Genomic DNA, 26,296 nt, shown 5'->3' with positions numbered 1-26,296 from the left:
GGTCAGCACCTGGCACAGAGTCCGTGGAGAGCCTGGAGTCCAGGTGCTCCTGCTGTTGTGGAGCCAGGGCAGGGTCTGGTCCCTGGGAGGGGGGACAACTCCCTGTTTGTACAGGCACACAGGCTAAGCACAGGCAGCGTCAAATGCAGGCACTGCTCATGGGTCTGGGCAGAGCGTGCACGTGGGAGGCAAAGCACTCCATGCACCCACCCCACGGCTGCTGAGCCACAACCTCGCGTGCTCACTGGGTTCATAGAATCATAGAATGTGTTGGGTTGGAAGGGACCTCTAAAGGCCATCTAGTCCAACCCCCCTGCAGTCAGCAGGGACACCTTCAACTAGATCAGGTTCCTCAGAGCCTCATCCAGCCGGGCCTTGAATGTCTCCAGGGATGGGGCCTCCACCACCTCTCTGAACAACCTGGGCCAGTGTCTCCCCACCCTCAGTGGAAAGAACTTCTTCCTAATGTCTAATCTAAACCTGCCCTGCTCTCATTTAAAACCATTATCCCTTGTCCTATCGCTACATGCCCTTGCAAACAGCCCCTCCCCAGCTTTCTTGTAGGCTTCCTTCAGGTACTGGAAGGCCACTATAAGGTGTCCCTGGAGCCTTCTCTTCTCCAGGCTGAACAATCCCAACTCTCGCAGCCTGTCCTCACAGCAGAGGGGCTCCAGCCCTTTGATCATCCTCATGGCCCTCCTCTGGACCCACTCCAACAGGTCCACGTCCTTCTTGTGCTGAGGGCTCCAGAGCTGTATGCAGTGCTCCAGGTGGGGTCTTATGAGAGCAGAGTAGAGGGGAAGAATCACCCCTCTGGATCTGCTGGACATGGTTCTTCTGATGCAGCCCAGGATGCGATTGGCCTTCTGGGCTGTGAGTGCACATTGTTGGCTCATGTCCAGCTTTTCACCCACCAGGACCCCCAAGTCCTTTTCCACAGGGCTGTTCCTATCACATCATCCCCCAGCCTGTATTGATAATGAGGATTGTCCTAAACTAAGAGCAGGACCTTGCACTTGGCCTTGTTGAACTTCATGAGGTTTGCATGGGCCCACCTCTCTAGCTCGTTCAGGTCCCTCTGAATGACATCCCGTCCCTCTGACAAATCAACCACACCACTCAGCTTGGTGTCATCTGCAAACTTGCTGAGGGTGCACTTAATCCCACTGTCTATGTCATTGGTGAAGATGTTGAACAGCACCAGTGCCAGTACGGATCCCTGAGGGACACCACTTGTGACCCCTCTCCATCTGGACATGGAGCCATTGACCACCATCTTCTGGATGTGACCATCCAGCCAGTTCCTTATCCACCGAACAGTCCACCCATCAAATCCGTATCTCTCCAACTTAGAGAGAAGGATGTTGTGGGGGACTGTGTCAAAGGCCTTGCAGAAGTCCAGATAGATGATATCCATTGCTCTTCCCTTGTACACTGATATGGTCACTCTGCTGTAGAAAGCCACTAGGTTGGTCAGGTAGGACTTGCCCTTAGTAAAAACATGCTGGCTGTCTCGAATCACCTCCCTGTCCTCCATGTGCCTTAGCATAGCTTCTAGGAGGATCTGCTCCATGATCTTCCCAGGCACAGAGGTAAGGCTGACAGGGCGGTAGTTCCCAGGGTCCTCCTTTCTACCCTTTTTAAAAATGGGTGTGATGTGTCCCTTTTTCCAGTCACCGGGGACTTCACCTGACTGCTGTGACTGTTCAAACATCATGGAGAGTGGCTTGGCAACTACATCAGCCAATTCCCTCGGGACTCTGGCGTGCATCTCATCAGGTCCCATAGGCTTCTGTATATTGAGATTCCTCAGGTGGTCACGAACCTTGTCTTCACTTACAGTGGGAGACGCTTTGTCCCCAGGTCCCCGTCTTGCAGTCCTTCAAACTGGGAGGTGTGAGGACAGAGGCTGGCAGTGAAGACTGAGGCAAAAATGCTGTTGAGAACCTCAGCCTTCTCCTCGTCTGTTGTTACCAGTTTGCCATTCTTGGTCATCAGGGAGGGTATGCTTTCTTTAACCTTTGTTTTCTGGTTGACATTCCTGTAGAAGCCCTTCCTGTTATTCTTAGGATCCCTTGCCAAGTTCAGCTCCAGCTGCGCATTGGCCTTCCTGACCTCATCCCTACATACCTGGGCAGCATCCCTGTACTCTTCCCAGGACATCTGATGCTGCTTGAACTGCCTGTGCAGTTCCTTCTTGCCTTTTAGTTTGACCAGCAGGTCCCAGCTCTGCCATGCCACGTTCAGATGCTGACATGTGATCACAGCACAGCTGAGCAAATGCCACTTGCAGGCTGCCCCAGGACACTGGAGACACACCAGCAGGGCTTTCAGCAAAGCTGCTGGAGGTTATAATAGATCCTGGGTTACTTCTTCAGAGCCTGGCCAGTAACCTCAGAGTTAATGCTATCTGACCAGTAAGATACAAGCTAACTCGGATATGCCATGCTGTTATTGCATGTCTGTACTGCAGTCTGCAATGTCATACAGAGATTCCTGCATGCTGCTCCTTGCCTAAGTAAAAGAGTCTTGCTGTGCTGCTTAGCCTGCTCTGTAGCTGGGATCACGAAATCATACAGAATAGCAGAGATTGGAAGGACCTGCAGAGATCACCTAGTCCAACGTCCTGCTCAAAACAGGTCTAATTAAATCAGGTTGCTCAGGATTTGTCCAGTCAAGTCCTGACACCTCCACAGCTAGAGCCTCTCTGGACAATTTGTTCCTCCCTTGGATCACTCTCATGCTAAAAATAATTTTCCTTATATCTAATCTGAATTTTCTACTTTCCAGCTTGTTTTCACTCTTTCTCATCATATCAGATAGCTCTAGATATCAGTAAGACCTCCTTTTATCTTCCTCTTTATTAGATCGAACAAACTCATTTCTTCTAGCTTCTCCTTGTACATCATGTCCTCCAGTCCACTGACTCTTCAGTGTCCCTAAGACTACAAAACAGTCCTTAGAAACCAAATTCTCATCTAGAGTCACATGTGATCATCTTATGTTCTTGGCAGTTTTACAGTCCTTTTGTAAAAGCAGTTCTTTAGATGTACATTCTTTCTTTCCACTGGGATAAGCCCTCCTCATGTATCCTTTTTCACTGAAAGTTTTGGCTTTGACTAAACAAACCAAACTGTTTTATTTGCGACTTCTTAAGTCAGTTCTTAGTATACTAGATCAGATTGTTTTCCTGCATCAGTTACAGCCTGAATTAAGTCTTCTTTTTTTGTGCAGAGATGGCAAGTACTGCATCCAGTATTCCAAAGGGGTTCCTACAGAAGCCTTAGCATTTCCACAGCTGTACCAGAATTATTTCAAACTATTGATTATATTAGGGATCATACTGGTGACTTACAATTCTGCTTTGCCTTCCTAAGGCAGCGGGGGCTGGTACATCCTCTTTATACCATGTCTAGAGAGGTGACAACATTATCTTCCAAGGCCAGGGCTTGCAGTGCTTGAAAGACTAAAAAAGGCATTTCGTATTGAGATTTGTTATTGTCTCCATAACTTTTCATGTCTCTCTGTATCACAGAGAAATGAAAATACTGGCCACAACTCTTACGCGTTCATCTTCTTGCTGTGAGCCTTCTGCTACTTGCAGTTCAGACAACAACAGTATAGCTGAGCCAGTTGCAATCAGTGGGTAGGGCTGCCCAGACAAGTATTTCTGTCACACCAAGGCATGACCTACAGAGTATCTGTGGTTCCTTTAATGTCAGAGACAAAGCAAACCTAAGCATGTTGCCCTCTGGCTCAAAGAACAGCTTGTGCTACATTTTTAGTTTAATTTAGTTTAGTTTAGCTGAGTTACAGCTCATAATACAGCATCTTACTAAGCACTCTTTCAGAACGCGTGGGAGGGAAGATCAGAGTTGAGTCGACTGCTCACTATTTACCACTGTCAGAAATTTGTTCAAAGTTGTGTTCTACTACAACTACAACTTGTGTTCTAATGCCAAACTTGTTTCTTCATTAAAGACCCAGTAAGCTTTGGGAAAATATGCAAATGTGCAAGCCTAAAATCTAGCAAAGTCTCACGGAAAAGCCGTGTAAGGGTGATGCTGAAGAGCGCCTGTGGCAGAACAACGTTTCAGGAAAGGGCAGAGGAAACCTACAAACCCTCACAGCATCCCTGCCTGGGCCACCTCCACCAGCCCATCAATGCAGCTGCTCAGCCAGGCTCTTATCCATTTGTATCATACCCTGATGGCCATTATAGAGTGGGGAAACAATGGTCTCAGCAGCATAGGCAGGATATTCCTTCCCAGCGACTGGGGACGCCCACCAATGGTGAGTACATATACACAGGTAACAGGAATCACATTTGGTTTGTTGTTCAACTCTATCTTGCAATTGCGCTTTTGTGTTTTGTATTGTGATTTCATCACACTGCTGTATCACTCTGCTAAGTCAAAACCTCATGTAACATCAAATATCTTCAAATAAGTAAATTTGGTATTAGACATTAAACATTCCTCATACGAAATATCTAAAAGGACCAAAGAGTACTGGTGTCTGACATAATCTAATACAAGCTGCTTACACATAGATCTATTGTATGTAGGCATGGTGAGAGTATGCTGTTTGTCGCAATGGATAGAAAGGAAGTAGGCTCTGGCATGACTTATTTTTACTGAGCAGGTGGTGACATTGCTGAATCTATATGTGATGTGACTCCCCTGGGGAGCCTAGATCAACAGGAAAGAACATGAAAGAATTAATAAGCATTTGATGAAAGCCAAGTTGGAAATTCTCTTGCTTTTAGAATTCCAGCTGCTGTATTTTGAAGTCTGCCATGACTTAAATGCTGGTCACACTGTTATTTTGTCTGAGTTTATCTTTCACAGACAACAAAGCAGCTGGAGGAGGGCACAGCCCTTTTTTCTTCTGCACTTAGACTGGTAAATCTAGACCATTTCACCCTGCTCCCACTTCCTGATATAATAACGTGCTTCCACCAGAGGTAGGAAAGGCAGTTAAGTAAATTGTCCTAGCATACCTTTGTTTTTAAGAGTAGTCCAACCATTCTTAGAAAGAAAAAAGTTTTTCACATGGTTATTTTCAGATTGGTTGTTCTGAGAAAAGAATATTCTCTTCCTATTTAGCCCCCAAAAGAAGGACTTCCACAGTAACTCAAGATGGAAACGTGGCCTGAGGTGAGAATGTGTGAACAAGCTGCAAAATCTCAATAACCAGTGGTGTACTGCAAGGGTTGGGGCAGGAGGGGATAGAGAATGCAGGTTTTTTTCTGGATCTCAATAAGAAAGGTGCAATAAAAAATGGCTTAATAAAATAGCCAGTTGGATAGTATAGAATAAAAAGAGGAACATAGATGCTAAGTAAATGTTCAGATGCTGGGCACCTCGTGTTCATGCAGCATTGGATGGACCCTGGATGGATTTTCCCATTGTTCACTGCACAGATGCCATCTGTGGAGAGGCCCCCTGTTTTCAGGTCATCCGTGCTACTACAATTTTCTTACCAAAAAACCAGTTCTATTCATAAAGGATGTCCGCTGTAGAACTTCTTTTTGCACTTTTAGATATGGGCAAGGCTGTGCAGATGGTGTAATCATTGATACCAAGAGGGAGCTGGCTGCAGGGTCCTCCCTTACAATGATCTGGCTGAATGTGCCCTCCAGCCAAGGGATTTGTGCAGCACAGCACAGCCCAAAGGCCGTGTGAGATGGGCAGCACAGCACAGCGCAGCACCAGCCTGGGCACGTTAACGTTAACTGATGTGGAGCACTGACTCCTCTGTGTACAATGGTCCCCTGGTCAGAACCGAGACACTCCACCCCCTGACACAATTTACCTTTCTCATCGATACTGTAAGTTAAAGCTTATGTTAATAACTTATGGAATTCTCAAACACTAAGTACAAGGACCAACAGGGTAGACATGGCTTGTTCAAGATCACTGACTCCTCAAGTACAGTGTCTTACACCAGGCACCCAATACAAATGGCCAATACAAGATTCATATTTGAACTCATCACCACAAATCAAATCTCTGGCACAGCTTTCAGGTGAATTTTCTCTGGATATGAAATGTAAATGAAGAGTATGAAAATAAATGAATTCATGTGTTAGTGACTGTGACTTAAACAATGGATAATAGCCTGTCGTTTATTTCTATGAGGTCAATTAAAGCCCATCTAGATTCAGAGATAGATTCAGTCTTAATCATAGTTGCCATGAAAATGCGTAGACTCCAAACCCTGGTACATACACAGTCACTTTCACACTTTTCAGTGACAAAACACTATATGAAATGCAACTGCTGCATGATTGTAAAATAGTCATGTAAATAAATCCAACTCATGTAATCACTCTACCAGTGGCCATGAATTTGCAGCTGCATTCATCTCTGGTGTGTTTTTAGTGGATATTATTTATCTCCCCCTAATTGAGGACTAAATTCACAATTGCACTTGAGTGTTACAGAGCCTGAAGGGACTGGTAAAGGATAAGAAGAATGGGGACACAAAGAGACAGCCCTCCAGTGCTGTAAGAGGAAAAAGGGAAAAAGCTATTACCTCAACACATTCGAGATTTCCTTTTTCATTTAACTGCAAGACCATAATCTTCTTCCATATGCCTGAATAAACTTTTTCTCTCCAGTAAAACATATTTTCCTTTGGTCTACCTCCCCATAAAGAATTACTTTCAGTCAATGGAAGTGCAAATTTCTCCACTAAAATAAAGGTGCTGTTGCTATCACATAGGCGTGGTGTCCTCTGCTGCATCCTGGAACAGTAAGATTTTGAAAACTCCAAATTAACCATTTTAAAATCAGAGAATTGTCATTAAGGTCTTTCCACAGAATTACAAAACAGAGCATCACCTCTCCTGATCCCTCCTATAGAAATAAAGAGACAGGCTGAGTAATGGCCTAAGTGGACATTACTGGATCTTGGAAAGGCCAACAAGTAGGGGTGAGTACTGACAGAGTCAATACACAACATTTAGATGCACTCAGCTTCTGCCTAATTATGAAACTGAAGCTTATGGGAACAGACCCAAAGCATACAGGATTCTGCATCCCAAAGATGAGAAAGGTTTAGTAGAAAACCTGCATGTTACACCAGCAACGAGCTATCAAAGTTTAGGGTCTTTAACCTCTGTCCTCTCCACACACTCTTCCCACACCACCAGACACTATTTAACTGCTCTACTTCTGACAATTGTTTAATGCGAGTAAAAATTATGGCCACCTTTATCTTGATAGGAAATCTGGAGGTAGCAATGGAAGCAATGGCAATGAGAAATGATTTATGAAGAATTACATAGTGATGCCAACATACACATCTTACCAATTCCTCATTTAGATATTGAAGAAATGTAGTCTGGAAAATGTTTTGGTTTTTTTTTTTTTTCTCATTTTTCTCAGAAGATCTCTTTGTATACTTGTAATATGAGCTCCGTGGTGGTGAAAATTAATATTTTTAGTAATTAATGAGGAGAATATCAGACAAGAACTGTCATTGGATCTACATTGCATGTGAGAGAAAGGCATAAAAGTGAATCTTAGACTTTATGCACTACTAAAACAACATGTGGGAGAGCATTGGACCAGCATATGCATGTGGACATGACTTCCAGAACATCCGTTTCTGACGTATTTTCAATTACATAGAATCATAGAAAGTGTTGGTTTGGAAGGGACCTTTAAAGGTCATCTAGTCCAACCCCCCTGCAGCAAGCAGGGACATCTTTAACTAGGGCAAATTTGTCAGAGACTCATCAAGCCTGGCCTTGAATGTCCTATGGTGATTCTGCCTTGTGGTGTCAAAGATAGGCAGTCTGATACCCCGCTCTGCAGTGCAAAGAAACCTCATCTTGTTTCCATCAAGCCTTGCTCAGTGAGGGCCCAGCTGTCCTGTGAGGATATCTAGAACTGGCTCCCTTTTCAGGTAAACCTTCTGGTCCTCAGATGAACATTAGAAAAAACTTCAGAGAAAATATCATGTCAGTCAGAAAACAGTATGTGCTGTCAAAGACAAAAGACCATTGAAATGCTATGATGCATAGTAGCTTGCATCCAATCCTGTCCACATACTGCATATTTTGCACTCAACTGGAAGCTGGAGATGGAGATTCATGTATATGCTTCACGTTCCAAAAAACCTGTATCAAAAAGTGGATTCAAGATATGAAAGTCATCATCCTAAAATAACAGGTCTAGTGGCTGACAACAAAAGTGAGCAAAAGGTCTACAGGTGTCTGATGTTTTATTTTGAGGAAGAATAGGTGCCATTGGTGTAGCACTTCTAAGACTGAAGGACTCTTATGGAGATCCTTTTAGATGTTCCTGATACCAGAGGGAACCTGTTGTGATTATGTCACCTGATTATGAAACGTGTTTTTGCGCTTGTTTTCAAGGTACTGCATTATGCTATCTATATAACTGAACACTGTCACTTAAAAAAATAGGTACCTAACGAGGAATACCAGCAGCTTTTCATTTTTTGCCCAAATATCTTCAAGATAGCTATGGTTCATGTATTTGGCAGTCTGAAACCTGTCTGTTGTTTCCTGGACAGAGCCATGTTTGCCAGTATGTGTTGCACAGTATTTAGTGGAGAAGGAGAAAACAAGAGACAAAGGCTAAAAATGTGAAGCTAAAGAGGGACCACAACCACCAGAGCCTATTACTGCATTTTCATTATGCCCAAGAAAACCTAGAAGGCTGCATCTCAAAAGATATTTTAGCAAATCATGTTGTGCAAAATGTCTGTCTATTATGCCTTTGAAGTTCTGCGAGGTTTTGTTATTCAAATAACAATTATGCAGGCAGTGGTGGCTCAGATTTCTGCCAGGAAGCCACATTAGAAGATCTGTAGGTACAGATCTTCTAAGTGATATCTGTCCCCTGTCACACTGTCAGAAGTGAGGTTCTCCAGGGTGTGTATCTAATGGGAGTGGGGAGGGGAAGAGGGAGGGTAAGAGAGGACATGAAGAGAAGATACAGAAAATAATCTGGAGAGACGGAATGTGGAGTTCGAAGGCTCTGCCTAGGAAGAAGAGATGAAGAGGAAGGGTCACCAATCAATGATGCAGCTGCTTTCTCACATACAGTAGCTTTCTCCTGCTTTCCGATCCCAGAGCCTCTGTACAAACTCCTAGGTATTACCAGCTGTTGGCAGGTCTGCTTATTATTGCCTTTCACTCTTGTCACTGCTTCTTTACCCTGATGTGTCTTAGCAAAATCATATAACTTGAAAAAACCTCTTTTTCTGAGGACATGGTTTCTTTAACGTGATTGCCAGTCTCTTCACTAAAGTTCTTCAAGTTCTTTTATGTCTCAGGATGCAAAATTTTTGAATGAAAGCATTAAATTCTTTCCCTCATCCTGTTTACGAAAGGTCATCACCAGTGCATTTCACAGTCCAAGCCAGCACCAGCGATGACACAGTCTGTTTTACAGTCCCCCAGATATAAAACATTCCCACACAAAGAATATATCAGCCAAATCCCACTCTTCAGAGAGACCATGATGGATTGGGGAAGGAAGAAGTAAGAGAGGAAGAAAGAACTGATGCCCAGTACTTTGAAAACTGAATACAACAATGGGTAACTGTCAAGCAAATGAAGAATCCATGTCAGAGTAAATCCTCAACATTATGGTATTGGGCTGATCATGACAGGTCAGCAAAAAAAGCTGTTTGGGCCAACCAGAGAGACATATCTTACTGCTGCTTTGCAATGCCTACTTGCAGATGGTTAGAGTTGCCACCTGTTCTGGGACACCTGCCACGTGTGTTTCTTGAGCCCATGTTGAGAGAGATGCTGCTGCATTCTTATAGACTCAAGTTCCAACTCCTCTACTCAAGTTTGTCAGACTTGACAAACAGTTAACCATGCATAGACAGCACTTGGTATGGATTGCCCAAAGGAATGTAATGGTTACTGGTCCTGTACAAATATCGTGGCCAACTAAAACAAAGCAAAACAATTTTCTGTTCATCAAAGCTGACAGAGACGGAGGAGGGACAGGACACAAAGCCAGATAAGTCAGCAGTATCGGTAAGGCTGGAATTTCTGTTTTGCTGTGGTGGAAGCAGAGGTGCCAGCTAGCCCAGAAAAGATTCAGCCTGGGCAATGACTAACATTACCCACTCAGTTAGACTGGGCAGAGTAGACAAGCTTCAGACCACACCAGTGAAGGGCAGGATCAGAATTTATAGCCTGAGACAAAGAGACCAAGAGGGAAACTCTAGGAGTCCAGCAACAACAGGAGACATGGGAAAAAAGGAAAAAGCACCTAATGCACTAACCAAAGAGAGCTTAATATAAACTAGAGCCCAAACACCAAAACGCCTCAGTGAGAACTTTACAGTGACAGAAAGTATTTCTGTGGGCATACCAGGGCCTGCACAAGTTATTATATTGTATTGTAATTATATGTATTACCTACATATCATTAACCTTCACAGAATTCTTGCAAGTATTGCAGTAATGTTGACCTTTCTATCTTTGACTGTCTAGTGTGCTATCGTAAAATCAGTGAGCAATATTGAATGAGAATACTAGCATAAAGATTGCATTGCTTATGAGTAAATGCTCCTTTCAGAACAGCGTGCCGTTCATATAAGTTATTCCCACTTGAAATGAAAAGTCACCTCCACAGCATAATGAACGGTAGGAAGATAATTTCCCTCAAGGGTCATCTAAGGGGTGGGCCATAAACTGAGAATTTTGAGATATTTCAACTTTATTTTACCAGAACTGCTGAAATTACGTGTTTCTCCATTCTGGCCCCTCTCAGTATGGGGGAAGGGAAGTCATATATTCAGAGCTGGCAGAAAGTGAGGCAGCTGCCTGATCTCCATCTCAAGAAGGATCTATTTTCGGCATACTCGAATCCCCCCTCCCCTGTAGGGAATGTCAGCACTTCAGTGCCTTGCTCACATCACATTGCTGTGCAGGATATTCTATATCCAGAGATGGCTTTCAATCAACCACTTCTTTTTGGCTCTTCTGTGTTTTGCTTCTGGTGCCAGTGCAGTTCAACCCTGTGTAGATGGAAACAGAAATGGCAGAAAGTCAATTATTGGCAACACCCTACTTGTTTTTCTTTTTGCATCCAAACATTACTGCCTCTTTCAGGACTGTCCCTCTAGTTGAATCTTGATTAGATATGTCATGTGGATTCACAGACTGAACACAATCCTGTTGTAAATGTCAGAGGCTGTTCTGTATTTCTGCTCAAAATCACCTTCTGTTGCGTGAAAAGGGGCAAAGTGGTTTTGGCAGAAAATAAACGCCCTGGCGTTCTAACACTCTTCACCGAGGCGGGAGACTAGGTGTGGCTAGGTTTAAATTCTGAGTGATGCCCAATTCACCACTATCAGTCCAATCGCATTGAATATGTATAGAACTGCTACAATTTGGATACACTAATAGTGGACCGCACCTTCAGTCTAGTCACGCTCATGAACTAGCATGGCCACTCTCCAGTCTTTGGCCACGTTCAGTGAGAAACCGAAACAACTAGCTACTTAAACAGTGCAGTTTATTTAAACAACAGATATATAGATTCTTAGCATTGCTAGTGATAAATACACTGTCTGCAAAGCACGTGCAAATAAAGATACTGTTACATATACAAAACATGCGACAAAGTTATAAATGATACAGCCTGGCTATAAATGTAGGAGAGAGATTCTCGAGAGAGATTCTCTAGAGAGATTTCTAAGTTCCCCAAGGAAACACTCGGTATAATCTAAGTCTTACCCAAAGGCGTCCCTATGGGGCGGGAAGAAGGCTCAGCCCATCGGCTGGTCACAGAAGTCAGTGATGGAGTTCTCCTTGACTTGTTCGCAATAGTGTCTTCCCTGATATCCCCTCTCTCTCGGGCTATTTTTGAACTATTTTTTTATCTTCAAGTGGAGTTTGAGTGACTTTAGTCATAAATACTTTTATTATGAGTGGTCACACCTTGGAGGCAGGTAGCCTCCGGGATGGAGGTGTGTTTTGGTACATTATGATGAGTAAAGTTCACACAAAGGACAGCATTTCATCAAAATTTGACAAAATGTTGGCTCAGGGTAACCAGTAGGCAGCTTATCAGTTCCATAGTACCATCTTGTTCCCATATCTGCTATTCATCACAAGGCAAGGCCATGGAATGATAACATTTCGTTCCATCCCTCGTGTAGCTTCGCAAGCAACCTTGTACAGGGAACCGCAGATGTTGCATCCTTCGCATGCCAGCTCCGGCTGTTTTCTACCTCAGAAGCCTCTTGATTTTATACTTTTCCTTAATGTGTGAACAATGCTGTGCTTTTGTATTCTTGGACAATTTAGTAATTATTCCACACCTTCTCTGTTGTAGGACCACTTTTTGTGTTTTGTTTTGGGGTTGTTTTTTGTCTAAAACATGCAAACATGTACACCCCTCCTCTCACGGGATTGTCAGCTTCCCTTGGATTGTACCTACCTGACACTAACCTGTGCACATTATTTGCATTTCCCTTCATTGAATATAATGAGATTCCTGTCTTCCCATTTCTCCAGCCTGTCAAGGTCCTTCTAAATAGAAGCATACAATACAATAAGACTATTCAATAACACCAATTCCAGCAACAAACTGTGTGACTGATCCACAAACCCCCACAGCAGAAGTCTCATAGACGGTAAGCAAGGATGATTCATTTAAGAAGCTCAGAAAAGAATTCAGGAAGTGACCACATTTATCCTAAAGGGAGCTAAACTTATCTCAACACAAAGGAGTCCTTTGTTTTAGGTAAACAGCTGTATCAGTTGAGTGGCACATCTGTTTATACAAATTATTTTCCCTAAAAAAAACAGTAGAAAATAGAATCCTTCTGAGCCAGTCAGACCAGCCAGGAGGGGTGAACAGGCCAGGGGGAAGCATGTGCATCAACACAGAGTGTTAAAATCAAACAACAAACAAAATGAACTTTGAAAGGACCAATGGGCTTGTGTTTGCTTCAATCCATATATTCCCTTCCAGCTACGGGGGATAACCAGCAACATGATAGTGAACATCTAAAGACTAGTAATGGGAATCATGTTTGTATTTTGATTCAACTGTATATTGTAATTGCTGAATTATGTTTGTGTTGTGATGTCCATATTTTGCGGTTTCACTCTGCTAAATCAAAATACTGTATAATGGCGAATATCTTCAAATAGCTAAATATGATATTAAGACTTTAAACCCTGTTTGTGTATAATACCCAAAACAGACTGGTCAGAGAGTATCAGAACCTGACAGTCTGGAAATTTCCCTTTAAAACACTTTATTTAACAAAAAGTAAATGATAATTGTTAAAGTGCTAAGGTTAAAAAATCATCACATTGACCTTCTTTTTAGGTCTGTTTAAAAAAATGCTTCTGAATACTGGTGCTGTGACAACAGAGTTAACACGATCAAGTAGGTATATAACATAGCATTTGCTGTGATGTTCCCCTGGTGATGAAACACCACAATTCTTTTGAAATTTCCAGTTGATGGACCCCAGTACAGCTCACTATATCACCACATGTATAGCATGATGAGGAAGGTATGTGTTGCACTACATTGCCTTAGGATATAGGTGGCCTATGGAGTAGTTGTATTGTCTGTTTGGAAGAGATCCTGGCATGAACTCATGTATCCCATTGTGCTGTAGCTGCCAGGTGAACAGAAATAACCTGTGTGCTCCAGATTAGATTCTGGAAGCAAAGTATCATGTCTGTATGTGGAGTTACATTGGAGCAAAATAATGAGACGTGTTGACAGTAATAACAATTTCAAAGAAATTTTGCCAAATTTCTCCATCAGCTCTGCTTGGCGCTGTGAAGAATACTGTTCATCTCCTCTAAGCTATTCCTTTCACAGCTGTTGTTATGAAAGGTTTAGTATTTCCAGAGAGGAAAGTTGTGATGATGCTCTAGACTGAGATGAGATGATCCTAGGAATCCAAAGAGTCAAAATTGGTATTGTAAAGGTGGGAGTTAACTGCAGGCTGGTTTAGATTGGCAGGCAAGCTGGATTCCTGATGCTCCCACAGAAGAAGCATTAGCACCAGTTCTGGATATTGCCATGTTATGCATGATATCCAATGACATCCCTGAGATAGATGTTTGTTTGGGATCCCCTAGTTTAACAAAAAACATGGGTTCAACTGACAAAACTGCAAGCTATATGCAGCAGAGGAAATACAGGGCCAGAAAATATAGGTTCAGTAGTGTTTAACATCATCATTAACAAACTGGGTGACTCTCAGCAAGTTTGCACACAATAAAAAATTAGGAGGAGTAGTTGATATGGACCTCAGCAGAAGGCTGGAGAAAAGTGCTGACAAGAAGTTCAACAAAGGGAAGTGTGAAGTCCTGTACCCAAGAAAGAATAGCCACACCCTAGTCCAAGCTGAGAACCAATCGTCTGGAAACCAGTTTTGCAGAGAAGGACGAGGCAGTCCTGGTGGACAGCAACGTGCTCTTGCAGCAAAGAAGGCCAAGCATCCTGAGCTGCATTAAGAAGAGCATCGCCAGCAGGTCGAGGGAGGTGATCCCTCCTGAACTTCTTAGACAGCCCTACGAGAGAGGATGTGACATTGGACCTGTTGGTCACCAATGCAAGTGAGCTAATCAGTGACATTGATATTGGAGGCAGCCTGGACTGCAGTGATCTTGCTCTGGTGGGATTTGCAGTCCTGAGGGATATGGGTCAGGCAAGGAGTAAAGTCAGGACGCTGAATTTCAGGAAAGCAAACTTCCAGCTCTTCAAGGAGTTAGTTAATAGGATCCCCAGGGAAACTGCCCTCAGGGACAAGGGAGCAGAACAGAGCTGGTAGATTTTTAAGGATGCTTTCCATAAAGTGCAAAAGCTCTCAGTCCCCAGGTGTAAGAAATCAGGAAAGGAAGGCAAGAGACCTGCATGGCTGAGTCGAGACCTGCTGTCCAAACTAAAAAGCAAGATGGAAATGCACAGGCAGTGGAAGCAGGGACTGGTATCCTGGGAAGGGTATAAGGATGTTGCCTGGTTGTGTAGGGATGGGGTCAGAAAGGCCAAGGCACAGCAGTCAGGTGAAGTCCCCAGTGACTGGAAAAAGGGAAACATCACACCCGTTTTTAAAAAGGGTAGAAAGGAGGACCCTGGGAACTACCGCCCTGTCAGCCTCACCGCTGTGCCTGGGAAGATCATGGAACAGACCCTCCTAGAAGCTATGCTAAGGGACATGGAGGACTGGGAGGTGATTCAAGACAGCCAGCATGGCTTCACTAAAAGCAAGTCCTGCCTCACCAACCTACTGGCTTTCTATAATGCAGTGACTATGTCAGTACACAAGGGAAGAGCTACAGATATCATCTGTCTAGACTTCTGTAAGGCCTTTGACAGGGTCCTCCACAACATCCTTCTCTCTAAATTGGGGAGATAGGAGTTTGATGAGTGGACTATTCAATGGATGAGGAACTGGCTGTAGTGGTCAACAGCTCAATATCCAGATGGAGATCTTTGACATATGGTGTCCTTCAGGGGTCCGTACTGGGACCAGTACTGTTTAATATCTACGTGAACAACATAGTGCGATCGAGGGCATCTTAAGCAAGTTTGCAGATGACACCAAGCTGAGTGGTGCTGTTGACACACCTGAGGGATGGGATGCCATTCTGAGGGACCTGGACAAACTCAAGAAGTGGGCCCGTGTGAATCTCATGAGGTTCAACAAGGCCAAGTGCGGATTCCTGCACTTGGGTCGGGGAAGCCCTCATTATCAATACAGGCTGGGAAGGGATTGAAAAGCTGTTGGATGAAAAGCTGGACATAAGCCACCAATGTGCACTCACAGCCCATAAAGCCAACCATATCCTGGGCTGCATCAAAAGAAGTGTGGCCAGCAGGGTAAGGGAGATGATTCTGTCCCTCTACTCTGCTTTGGTGAGACCCCACTTGCAGTACTGCATCCAGCTCTGGAATCCTCAGCACAAGAACACGGACCTGTTGGAGCAGAGGGCTCAAGCATCCTCTCCTACAAAGACAGGCTGAGAAAGTTGGTGCTGTTCATCCTGGAGAAGAGAAGGCTCCGGGGAGACCTTAGAGCCCCTTCCAGTACCTGAAGGGAGCCTATAGAAAATGTGGGGAGGGACTCGTTATGAAGGAGTGTAGTGATAGGAAGAGGGACAATGGTTTTAAACTGAAAGAGGGGAGATTTAGGTTAGATATTTGGAAGAAGTTCTTTACAATTAGGGTGATGAAACACTGGTCCATTTTGGCCAGAGAGGTGGTAGACGCCCCATCCCTGGAAACATTCCAGGCCAGGTTGGACAGCGCTTTGAGCAACCTGATCTAGTAGAAGATGTCCCTACTCATTGCAGCAGTGTTGGACTAGATGGCCTTTAAAGGTCCCTTTCAACTAAAACTATTCTATGATCCTATGATCCTTCCCCTTTGCTCAGCACTGTTAAATGGGTTAAATGTACTGCAGAAATTAACAGAAAAGGGAATAGAGAAAAAAAACAAGTCCCCAGATTTTTGATGCATTGCAATATTAGTCTATAACCCCTGAATACAGTGGCTGTTCTTATCCCTCATCTCAAAGAGGAGATAGCAGAACTGCATAGAGTCCAGAGTGAACAATAAAGATAGTGGTTTAGAGATTTGAACAGGACTACCCGGACTAGTATGAATAATTGCTTCTAATGGACCTATTCTCCAAAACTTAGTCTAAATTTTTATTTAAATTTAAAAATTCAATTTATTTTATTTAAATTTATTTTAAATTTTTAACAATTCTTTTTAACTCATTTACGCTTTCTGTGTATGATATCTACTGGAAGGGCAATACAACAGTGCACAAGCAGTCCAGAAGATTTGAAGGCATTTATGATAACTTCCTGATGCAGGTGATAGAGGCACTAACAACAGAAGGTGCTCTGCTATATCTGATATTTAGAAATTAGGAAGAATGGGATGTGAAGGTCGGGAGCAACTCTGGCTGCATTGGAGTGGTGGGTTGACCTTGGCTGGATGCCACATGCCCACCAAAGCTGCTCTGTCTCTCCCTTCCTCAATTGAACAGGTGAGAAAATATAATGAAAAGCTTGTGGCTCAAGATAATGACATGGAGATTACTCACCAGTTACCATCATGGGAAAACAGACTTGACTTGGGGAATTAGTTTAAGTTATTACCAACTAAATCAAAGTAGGATAATGAGAAATAAACACAAATCTTAATAACAACTTTCCCCCACCCCTCCTTTCTTCTGAGGCTCAACTTCACTCCCGATTTTCTCTACCTCCCCACCCTCAGCAGCGCAGGGGGATGGGGAATGGGGGTTGCAGTCAGTTCATCACATGTCGTCTCTGCCACTCCTTCCTCCTCAGGGGGAAGACTCCTCACACTCTTCCCCTGCTCCAGCATGGGGCCCTCCCACAGTGTGCAGTCCTTCAGGAACAGACTGCTCCAGTGTGGGTCCCCCATGGGGTCACAAGTCCTGCCAGCAAATCTGCTCCGGCATGGGCTCCTCCCTCCACGGGTCCACAGGTCCCGCCAGGAGCCTGCTCCAGCGTGGGGTCTCCTCAGGGTCACAGCCTCCTTTGGGCATCCCTCTGCCCTGGTATGGTGTCCTCCACGGGTTGCAGGTGGATATGTGCTCCACTATGGACCTCCATGGGCTGCAGAGGCACAGCCTGCCTCACCATGCTCTTCACCATGGTCTGCAGAGGGATCTGTGCCCCGGTGCCTGGAGCACCGCCTTCCCCTCCTTCTTCACTGACCTTGGTGTCTGCAGAGTTGTTTCTCTCACATATTATCACTCCTCTCCAGCTGCTGCTGGTGTCGTGCAGGTTTTTTTCCCCCTTCCTAAATATGTTATCACAGAGGCGCTACCACCATCACTGATGGGCTCAGCCTTGGCCAATGGTGGGTCCATCTTGGAGCTGGCTGGCATTGGTGCTATTGGGCATGGGGGAAGCTTTGAGCAACTTCTTGCAGAAACCATCCTTGTAGACCCTTCTCCCCCCGCTACCAAAACCTTGCCATGCAAACCAAGTACAAGTGATCATGAGATGCTGGAGTTCAGGAGCCTGGGAAGGGGGTGTCGTGGTTTAGCCTCAGACGGCAACAAAGAACCACATGCCGCTCGCTCGGGCCTTCCCGATACAGGAAGAATCGGAAGGAAAAAAAGGCAAGACTCTTGGGTTGAGACAAAGGCAGTTCAACAGAACAGCAAAGGGAACAGGCAAACAACAACAATAACATGGATAGAGGAATATATGAACACAATTACGGAACCGCCGCTCCCCGCCGCTCACCGACCAGTCCCGGGACGCCCCAGCCCGCTCCAAGCAGCGACTTCCTGCCCCCTCCCCCGGCAGCTCAGGGTGGGCATGGCTCACATGGCATGGAATACCAGGAAAAATTAACCCTATCCCTGCCAGAACCAGGACAGGGGGAAAAAAGCAAATTGTAGGATCACAACCCTGGCCTTAAGAAGGGCAGACTTTCACCTGTTTGGGGATCTACCTGGTAAAATTCAATGAGAGACTGTCCTGGAGAGAAAAAGTGTCCAGAAGAGCTGGATGATTTTCAAGGATCACCTCCTCCAAGGTCAAGACTGGTTCATCCTGACATGGAGTAAGTTAGGGAAAAGTGGTAGTGGCATGGATGACCAAGGAACTCCTGACTAAAATCAAACAGAAAAGAGGAGGTATACAAGAGGTGAAAGTAAGGTCATGTGTCCTAGGAGGAATATAAAGACAGTGTATGAGTGCAGGAACGGGTTTAAGAAGCCAAAATCACCTCGAGTTGAATCTGGCAAAGGGATGTGAAGAGCAAGAAGGGATTCTACAGGTATATCAGCAGCAAAAAGATGACTAGGGAGAATGTGAGCCTGATGATGAATAGAACAGGTTACGTGATGGCAGGGGACATAGACAAGGCCAAGGTGTTGAAAGCCTTCTTTCACTTTCATTTTCACTGGTAAGGTATGTCTTCAGAAATCTCAGAATCCTAAGCCCAGTGGGAAAGCATGGAGCAATGAAGACATACCCTCAGTAGAATAGAATCAAATCAGACAACAGTTAAAGAATTTGGACACAGTAAAATTCATGTGACCTGATGGGACACATACACAGTGCTGAGGGAGTTCGCAGATGTCATTACAAAGTCATTATAGATTATCTTTGAAAGGTCATGGGGATTGGGAAGGTTTCTGAGGACTAGAAGATGGTAAATGTCATTCCTATATTCAAGAAAGGCAGGAAGGTGCAAACTACATGCCAGTCAGCCTCTCCTTGATTCCTGGGAAACTGATGCAAAACCTCATAGGAAATATTTTTATATACATGAAGGAAGATAAGATCATTGGAAGTACTCAGCAGGAGAAATAATACCACATCAACCTCAGAGCCTTCTGTGATGAAATTACTAGCTTAGTGAACATGGAAAGAGCAGTGTCTGCTGTTCAGTTTGACCTTAGCAAGGCATTATACCCTTTTGATCCTGTGTTCCATAATGTCAGAGAAGAAGGAAGGGGAGGAGGTACTACAGCCACTGACTGGTTCAGACTTCTCTGAAGTCCACAAAGAGGACCACAGTGGAGCAGATATCCACGCCGCAGCTCACGAAGGACCCCACACTGGAGCAGGTTGGAATTTCCTGAAGGAACAGCAGCCCATGCTGGAGTAAGGCAAAAGTATGAAGAGGAAGGAGCAGCAGAGAGGAACTGTTATGGACTGCTACCCCCCCATTCCTCATTTACCTGCACCGCTTGGAGGTGGGGGCAAAGAAGTCAGGAATGAAGAAGTGAAGCTGAGTCTGGGAAGTGTTGGGAGAAGGTATTGTTTTAATTTTTGTCCTTGTTTCACACTAACCAAATCTATTTGAATTTGCAAAAATTAAATAAATTTTCCTAAGTTGAGTCTGTTTTGCCTATGACAGTAACTGGTAAGCAGCCTTCCTGTCTTTATCTTGAACCATGATCTTTTCCATCCTATTGTTTCCCCTTGTCCTGTTGAGGAGGGGATTCCGAGATCAATACCATACCACACCACATCACAATAACTTTTCTCTGTGCTATGCTGTGACAAGGGGCAATAGGCACAAATTGAAACATTGGAAATCCCATTTAAACATAAGAAAAAGGAATTTAGCAGTGAGGCCATTCAAGTGCTGGAACAGGTTGCTGAGATAAGTAAAACCTGGAAAAAAGTCCAGACTCCTACTTATTCCATACAACACTAAAACTTGGAGTTGCAACTCCAAGAAACTATAAGTTATAAACTTTTTGATTATTTCAGTTATGACTTATCTGTTTAATCATTTTATTTCTGCAAAATAAAAAAAAAATCACTTAAATGACATTTTTAGAAAACAGAACATGATAAAATGAAAATTAACCAGAAAATGTGATGAACCATGTAGATATTCCAGTCTGTATGAATTTCACTCTTCGAGATCCAAGGTGACCTAAACAACATGAAAAACAATACAAAGTGATGATGAGATTAAAAGTAGTTTCATTAATAATTTATAAATTACTTCACTCTGAAATTGAATTGAATTTTCAATTGAAAATACATTTTCCCCTTTCCCACCTGTTTGGGTTGTTTTTTTTTTTTTTTTTTTCCTTCTTCTCTGATCCTTGCATCTCAGGGAAAATGAATACAGAGGCAGATTTTTTTATTCTTTTCTAAGTACTTTAACTTCATTTTTCTTTTTCCTCTCTGTAACTTTTAAAAACTTAAGAAGCCCTCAAGAGTTACAGGACACCTAACGAAGTGGAGATAAGAAGGAAGGAAAAATAATTGTGCTGGAAGAGATTGCTTCTAGGGTTAAGTAAATGAGGGAAGAAAGAAGTGAACTTCAGTAAGGTTTTTTGACATTGTATCCTCCAGCAATCTCATTCAGAAGAACGCATTGGACAGATGGATTATTAGGTTTGTTGAAAACTGGTTGGACTCCTGAGTTCAAGGGATGGTGATATTCAGTTAGCTGTCACTAACAAGCACAGTGGTTCAACACCGCGGCCCATATTCAATATTTTCATCAGCACCTTGGACAACGATGATGCGGAGTGTATCCTTGGCAAAGCTTCAGGTAACAAATAAGAGCCAGCAGTGCACGCGTATTGTGAAGGAAACAAACCATATATTAGGCTACATTAGGAAGAGTGTCACTATCAGGTTGAAGGAAGTTGTTACTTTCCCTCTGTTCAAGACGGTGTGGCGGTGTGGTCTCCCCTTCCCACCCCCCCCGGCTCCTGCTCAAGCCATGGCCATCAGCGGGAGTTGTGATGAGTCGCACTTGAACTGTGGGAGATGGCTGGCAACATAACCAAAACACTGTCTGGAGTGGGAACCTGGGTATCTTGTTCCCATGAGAACATGGCTATAGGTCAATTATCTTACTCCATAAATAGTGGACAGCCCAAGAGCCCTTTGAGCTCTCCTGCACGGCAGCGGGCTGCACGACAGGGTCTCCTCTTGAGTGGGGACGCTCACTTAAGGTTCTTCTCCTCGAGGCTGAGAGATTCCTTGCCGCAACAGATTCTCGGTAAGTGACTAATAGCATGCTAAACTTTGAAATCTTAGCTAAGTGATCTAAGGATTGATTGCACATATATAATCCTTTAGACATAAACCGTTGACCAAGTCTGGGACTAGAATTGGATCCAGCTGCACCTAGAGTCCTCTCTGAGAAGGAGTTTAGAAAGCAAGGGGGTCCTTTCCGAACCTCGTGACTCAACGGGAGGGTCTCCCTGAGAGCTTGTCTGACCCTGGCCTCTATGCAGTAAATAATCAAGTGTGCCCTGGCATTGAATCTCGTAAAACACTGTCGCATTCACTACTAACTTTGTTAAATCACTGTTTTATGTTAATAAACATTTAACTACTCTCTTACAAGTGAAGTTATTCACTTCGCCCGTGACAGAGGGATGTGGAGAAACTGGAGAGTGCAGTGGTAGGCTATCAAGTTGGTCAGCACACACAACATACAAGGGTTTTAGTCTGGCAAAGAAGCTGGGGAGTGGTATAGCAGCCTATAACTACTTGACGTGCCATCAAAAAAGTGATGAAGATAAACTGTTCTTGGTAATGTTGTCAGATGATAAAACACAAGTAGTGGCTTGGAAGGTTCAGCCTGGACATTATTTTTCAGTGAGAGGATAGTGCACCACAGCAACAGATTTTTGAGAGAGGTGGGATGTTTTCATTACTTGAAAACATAACTAGGGACCTACAGAGGTCTTTTATCACCAACACTTCTGTGGTTCTATGAAGTTATTATTCTTTTTCTTCTGCAGATAAATTAATTTGGGGAGCAAAACGCTGCAAAGCAATAAGCAGAAACTGGCAAAAGAGAAAGGTGAGTGGAAGATTGAGATCAATGACTTTGCCAGTAGCATTAAGTCCACCTCTACAATCAATCACAGGAGAAGAAGAACCATCACTCCTTTGTATTTATGAATCTTTTTTCCATCCACAAGTGAAAAATGTTAATGCAATCTTTTCCAAAACCTGAAAACAACAGGAAGTGGCTGAAGTGCAAGTTGACACTATACCATCCCAGTTGAACAAATTCTGTAAAAAGTCTTGAGATTAACAGCATCGTGAGAACATCACAAACACAAAAAATTATTCTGAAAATTCACAGAACATTAAATTGTCACTTTTTTGTAATAATATCTTGCTGTTTCTTTTTTCTTTTCTAGACATTGAAGATTACTGATTACTGCAAGCAATAAAACCCCAAATTTGAGGTGTATTATGGATCCGGCCAGCTTTGACTTAGATTCTGCAGATACTTCCATTATGATGTTTTCTACTATTGCCATAACATTTGTTCATTTCCTATTGCACCATTACGTTATTGGATGTGGGAAAAAACTTCAATGCATCGCCAGAATAAAGAAGACGCTTGAGCTTGAAAAGCTCCCAAACTGACTTTTGATACTTGTGCCTTTCCATTCTACCAACTGTTTTAGACCCAGAAAGTGCTGAGTGTAGGATAGCGACCTTGTTTAGGAAAGCCTTATCTGACCATAGCCTTGCTTCTCTAAGAGTCTCTTCAGGAACAGGAAATTTGATATTGAAGACCAGGTGCCTTCGGTGATTGTTTTCCTTTGCTGTGTTCTGACCTGATGTTAACACCCCAAACAGAATCAGTCTCATTCAGCATATGGAATGGGGACCCTTAGGCCAAATCATCCTGTGCAAAAGAGGAACAGATCACTTACTGTTTTTTATCCCCTCAGCAGGCTGAGGATCAGGATAGGGGTAAGAGGAGCCCCTCATCTCTTATATAGCAAAGTAAGGAGAAATGCTCTTCCTTGACAAGTCCTCTTACCAGACAGGTAATGGATAGAATCTCTTTACAGACTGGTTAGAGTCTCCCCATTCTCACTTTTCTAAGCTAGGTGGAGAGGTAAGGCAATCCACAAAAACTCTGGAGCCACAGTGCCCCAGGATGGATTCGGGACCTGATGTACTCACTGCAGGGAGAATATGTGTGATGTGCCATTTCCTGAATTAAGCAGATGAAAGCCATGCATTGTAGAAGGTGGTCCTTTATTACCAGGTTTCTAGCAAGGGAAGTTAAAAGACACAGGGAACAGAAAAAAAGCCATCTGTCATTCCCTCTTAAATCTATTGCCTTCCCAGATGATTTCCATTACCCTAGAACGTGAAACAAAATACAACATGTCAAACTGACAGAGACGATGATTTACTGCAAGTGTGATCTTTCAACCAGTGTACTGGAATCCAAGTCACCCTCTTTAATTAACGTGTAGAAAACCCAAGAAGGAATAATTTTGCAGCTAATACTAGACATATAAACACAGTAATGACTGTAAAAGTGGATATTGCCAGGGTCACAGAGACCCTTAATCAGAAGTAAGTGTGAGAGATTTCTTACAGCTATATGGATTTCAGCTGCTAAGCTTTCAGTTCCTGCACAACTTGGAAGTTACTATGTCAGCAGTCAGAGACAAATTTATCAAAAAAATACAGATATAACTTGGAGTTAATTTCATGTGTCATATAAAGAACAGTCAAGTCTGTTCCTTGTTAAACAGTTACATAACGTATAAGAAAAATAGGGAAAAATCTATCCTTTCTTTCTCTCCCTTTATCCTGTTTTGCATGCTAGAGGATGAATAAGACTTTCCATTTTCTTCAATGACATTTCTACAAGTTCTCATTATTTTTCAAACAGAAGCTATAAAATCTCTGCATTTAATGTTCAGAAAGCCATTGGCAGCCTCATAAGAGAGCACTTGATCTCATATGTTTCAGTTGTACATGCAGTGTCAGAAATGTACAAAAGTTCTTTAAAGCAGTGAGTTGAGAAGGTCATCCTCTCTGACCCTTCTTACAGTGATTCACTTCCCAGCAATTTGAGGGAGAGCATGAGCCTTCAGAATATGGTACAGAATCACAGCACCTCATCCCAAATCCATGGAAGAACTTCAAATAGCACACCATTCTTAACTCTTTGCAAAGGAAATGACAGCTCTGCAGGATGCAGAAAGTATTCCTAGACACCTCATGAATCTCAAACTTTTACTATATAGAGCAGCTAGAGTATTATACTTGTGTCTTTTCCTCCTACACCATTCCCACAAGATAGGATATAATTTTTTTACTGTCTGATGCACATCTGTAGTACCAGAGGATATGCCCACACCACATTCTCTAAAGTGGCCATGTGCCTAAAAATCCTTGTGAATTGCTAAAAGTCATGTGAGTGGCTTCTTTTTCTAGTTACTTAATGCATGTCTTTCCAGGTCTACCTAACTTTCATTGTCACTGAGAACTATCATGGTTTGTTTAAAAGGTATCTGCACATCTAAACTTATTTGTACATAGATAAACAACGTGCCTGTCTTAAGACACAATGCATTGTCATTGATGTGTCGGAACAAGTCAGGTGTTCTTCTTCATCTATGTAAACAGTATCTGAAACCTTTGTGAATTTTGCATAAACTAATGATTCTTTGTTTGGTTGGTCTTTTTTGGAAATTACAAGCTATTTTAAGATGAAGAAAAAATTTCCTTCTTGATCTAGATTTGTATTCTTAGGATGAGGTTTAGGTTACTTTTTGTTAAAACTTTATGTTGAATGAAGCTTCTGGCAGAATAGATCTATTTAGAGTACCTAGGATTTGCACTGGATTGCTGGGTTTTGGGGTGGGGTGTTGGGGTGGGAAGTTGTGTCTACATCCACAGGTTAGACGTGTCAAGACCTAGAGTCTCCCAAGAGTTCTCTAAATTTCTGTAGAGTTTATGTTCATGCTTGGGAAGGCTGGAAGAGGTGTGTTTGTGATCTAAACCCCATTCTTGGATTTGGTAACTATAGCCACTCTCCAAGGTCTCTACAATAAGCAGCAAATCAGCAATTTAAAACTGCCAATAAACCTTAAAACATGAAGGACACAAAATGCCAGTAATCACTGCTAATCTGACCCTACTGAAGCTTCTGCTAGACATATGTCTGAGCAAACCAGCACCGGTAGATATGGAGAAAAGCAAAATACCTTTAAAATCCAATTTCAAATTGTATACAACAGGCAATACTTCAGAAGAAGGTAAAAGATGTGATTAAATGTATGAATCAAGGGGGATAAACAGTCTTTTCTGGCCTTTTGAAAGTAGCCAGTAAAGAACTACGGAGTGGTAAGTAGGTGCAGCAACACAACATTATATGGCTGTCCACATTTTTGGAATTAGACTATACTAGATTGTTCTTATTCTTTATTTACAGAATATTTCAGAATAGAATCTCCCTAAAGCTTTGTAATAGTAATCCTTCTCACTGCTGCTGAGTCCTGAGACACACAAATCTTGTATGTCAAACAGTAATTCAGGAGTCAGAAAAGAGAGGCCAACAATTCCAAGTCCTGGTGTCCTGCTCTATTTGCTGGACAGCACTTCCTCCTTTCAGATTCCTAGTCAAAATATTTATAGGAGATTTATTCACATAGCTAATAAGACTTCAAATATTTCTAAATATATCCACGAGCACGAATGGGAATCATGCACTCAGTCAAGTTTGCCAAATAATGCTTTGCCAAAAATTTTTTGACCTAAGAGAGAGGAGGAGGGAGTTGTATATGCAGACCAGAATCTATAAAAGTGCTGGTAGGACAAGTCTGTTCTGTCTCCACAGAGAGCTTCAAGGTAAGAGCATGGAGGGCTGCATGCTGGCAGAATCCCACTGCATTCCTGCTGCCTGCAAAACTGCTTTCTTTAAAGGACTGTACCAATAGAGATTTTCTTTCTGCTTTCAAATCACCAGCATATTGTTGCCCTGTGGCTTATCCTTGGGATTCC

General features: G+C 43.1%; 1 long non-coding RNA gene across 1 annotated transcript in view; it reads right to left on the bottom strand.

Annotated features, from left to right (window-relative positions):
• The window catches only part of LOC128918079 (uncharacterized), a 132,223-nt gene that overhangs the window by 60,980 nt on the left and 44,947 nt on the right, over positions 1-26,296 (bottom strand). The gene's annotated exons all lie outside the window — the stretch shown is intronic.

The sequence above is a fragment of the Rissa tridactyla genome, chromosome 15, assembly GCF_028500815.1.
Source record: "Rissa tridactyla isolate bRisTri1 chromosome 15, bRisTri1.patW.cur.20221130, whole genome shotgun sequence".
In the NCBI taxonomy this organism is placed as follows: Eukaryota; Metazoa; Chordata; class Aves; order Charadriiformes; family Laridae; genus Rissa; species Rissa tridactyla.
The sequence above is the reverse complement of the archived record's forward strand: the minus strand, read 5'-3'. Positions and strand labels throughout refer to the sequence as shown.